The 3053-nt window shown below is 44.2% G+C and overlaps 1 long non-coding RNA gene across 1 annotated transcript in view; it reads right to left on the bottom strand.

Annotated features, from left to right (window-relative positions):
* LOC150050778 (uncharacterized) overlaps positions 1-202 on the bottom strand; it is a 72562-nt gene extending 72360 nt beyond the window's left edge. Inside the window, exon 1 of the long non-coding RNA XR_016538263.1 lies at positions 24-202. This is a non-coding gene — a long non-coding RNA (uncharacterized LOC150050778). The remainder of the gene's footprint in view (positions 1-23) is intronic.
* Between the last annotated feature and the right edge of the window lie 2851 nt (positions 203-3053).

Genomic DNA, 3053 nt, shown 5'->3' with positions numbered 1-3053 from the left:
TTTCCATGTGTGGTGGTACTTACACAAATCTGTGCAGATAACAGGGGCACAGGCAGGAAGGGCAGCATTGTGGCTGGGGCTGCTTTGGTAGTCATGATTTCAGCAGGTGTAGATGGCTTCTAAAGAGGACATCCTGCTGCAGAACCACAGAACATATCCTGAACATGTGGATTTTTTTTATGTCAAAATCTGCCTATTTTCTGAGAAGTCATGTTAGAAATCAAATATGATTACTGGAATTAAATAAAAAAGGAGAGCTATAGATTCTTGTGGAACTTCTAAAGATACTAAAAGTCGGACTAGACGAGATAAGTGAGAAAGCGGCCACATTATTTGTCATCACTATAAATAGATGCACGTTTGGGCCTGAGACTTAGCTTCAAAGCAAAGCCTTTGCTTTATGGGCTGCTTGGGGACAGCCGCCTGGAATTAATGGGACATATCTAGGTTAGGCCTATGGGCTCCTCAAGTATCTTCCTCTACATGCACAAGGCTGATGATGTATCTTTTTGTCTTTTTTGTTTGTTCGTTTATATTTGCCAGTCCTGAGCTTGAGCTCAGGGCCGAACACTGTCCGTGGACTTTCTCAAGGCTAGAGCTCTACTACTTGAGCCTCAGCACCACTTCCAGCTTTTTTCTGTGCATGTGGTACCCAGGAATCCAACCCAGGTCTTTGTGCATGCTAGGCAAGCACTAGGCCACACTCACGGCGGCCCCAAGGCTGATGTATCTTTCTTTGAAACTCAACCTTGTAAACCTAACTCTGCCCACTCAGAGACAAGCTTGTCACAGGTAGATCTGTCTGGATCTTTAAAGTCAGAGCCCTGTTGTTTTGGTTTATTAAGAACCAGTCATTCACAAAGAGTTTGACATGCCTCCAGGCCATTGTCCACTTCCAGCCACATTCACAGGATGTGTGGTCACCAGAAATTTGGGTCAGTGAGACTACTATACTCTGGAGCCTAGTCTTATCTCTTTGCTCATAAAGAAATGTTTTTGCTACCCAAGTCAGCTGCTCAGAAGTTCCTATTGGTTTGTTTTTCTTTTTAAATTCCCAGCACTTGCACAACAAGAAGGGAGTTGCTGGAAGGATTAGGGAAAGGGCACTCTGCATGGACAGTGATTGCCCAGGATGACCCTCCTCAGACTTTACTGCTGATGTCTTACTGGTGGGACCACTTCTCCATTTGCATGAATTGCTCCATCCTCTCCTGTCCACACTGCAGGTCCTATGAGAACTGCCCAGCTCTCTCTAGCTCCACATATCTCCTTCCTGCCCCAGAGCCATTAACAGTGTCTTCCAACTGGTAATTTCCCAGAAGATAAAAAGGTTTCTCCATTCCAAGCTCAAACACGAAGTCCATAATTCATTTAGAAGGTAAATCTTGGTCCAGGAGGATAGCCTAGTGGTAGAGTGATTGCCTAGTATGCACGAAGCCCAGGGTTTGATTCCTCGGTTCCACATATGAAGAAAAACACGGAAGTTGCACTGTGTTTCAAGTAGCAGAGTGCTAGCCTTGGGCAAAAAGTGTCCAAAGAGGGCCAGGAGCGTGGCCTAGTGGTAGAGTGCTTGCCTAGCATGCACGAAGAACTGGGTTCCATTCCTCAGTACCACATACATAGGAAAAGTCAGAAGTGGTGCTGTGGCTCAAGTGGTAGAGTGCTAGCCTTGAGAAAGCCCAAGGACAGTATCCAGGCCCTGAGTTCAAGCCGCAGGACTGGCAGAAAGAAAGAATAGAGAAGGAAGGAAGGAAGGAAGGAAGGAAGGAAGGAAGGAAGGAAGGAAGGAAATTCACCAGAAAGTATGGGACAGTCCCATTTTCCCATATCTCAGTAACATACGGTGAAGGATGGATGAATCACCCTAGGTCACCCTGAACAGTGAATGGAACAGAGTCCAGATTGTTCAAGCTCATCTATCCCTCCTCTGACTGATGTGTTAGCCAATGCTGGCCTTAAGATCCCTGTTCTCCTGATGCCTCCCAAAGCTAATTCCTGAGGGGGAAAATGTGCTTCTCCTTATGTGGTATTTTAGTGAGCAGAAAAATATGTATATTTTTTTACTGAGCTTGAAGTACAAGATTAAACCGTAGCAATCACAAGCTGTAGCAGCAGCAGCTGCTGCCAGCAATACCACTGAGTTACTTGATACCAAGCCCTACCTCAGACATTTCACAGCCTGTATCATTTAGCCACATACTCCACAAAAGCATACTTTGTTTCTTGTTTTTGTTTCTTCCTAGTTTGAAGCATAACCAGCAGAGTTCACAGAATGTAGGCTACCTACCCAGCTACCCAAGGCCACACATTCAAAACCAGGGGTTAGGACTTCAACTCAGCACCATTGAGATTCCAAAGCCTCCTAATTATTCCACTGTCTGGTTTTAGGGCACATGCTCATGAAGAAATATAAGAAGTGCCACCAGCAAAAATGATGGCAGTGACAATGTGGTCAGTTATGATGGCTATTACTGAGCAATCACCTACAGGCCAAGCACAGTACTTGGCATTAAGTTCATTGTTACAAGGACCTAAACTCCCCACGCCAGCTTATATTCCTAAAATGGGGACATAGGTATTTCTTTTAATAAGACTATTGGACAAAAAGACAGGAGCTCACCACAGTGATTCTATCGCTGTTTTGACACATTTCCTTTATTTCAAAAAAATTAGATAATATTTTATGTAAGTCTTTCAATTAGATACAATTAAATTTTACAATTTGTTGAAATTGAAGAGATCCTTCATTGTTCAACTATTCCTAATTGTGGCAGTGTATGTCTGAGCCAAGAAAATCAGCTTTTGAGAAAAAGAGAGGTGAACACCCAGACCAACAGCCTCTGTATAGAAAGTAGAGGTGCAAAGGCACAGAAGCACAACTCCTCAAGGTGTGCTTATACTACGGACAGTCCGCTGGCGTTCTAGAACATGACATACAAGGAATACAAAGAATAAATGCTACAGACTGCATAGGTAACAGACCTATCCCACAGGCCCTGGCAAAGGCCCAGGAACCACAAGATGAGTAACTGACGGGGTAAACAGCAGCAACA

This window comes from Megascapheus bottae, chromosome 17, assembly GCF_031878675.1.
Source record: "Megascapheus bottae isolate mThoBot1 chromosome 17, mThoBot2.hap1, whole genome shotgun sequence".
Taxonomy (NCBI): Eukaryota; Metazoa; Chordata; class Mammalia; order Rodentia; family Geomyidae; genus Megascapheus; species Megascapheus bottae.
This window is presented reverse-complemented; position numbering and strand designations above follow the sequence as displayed.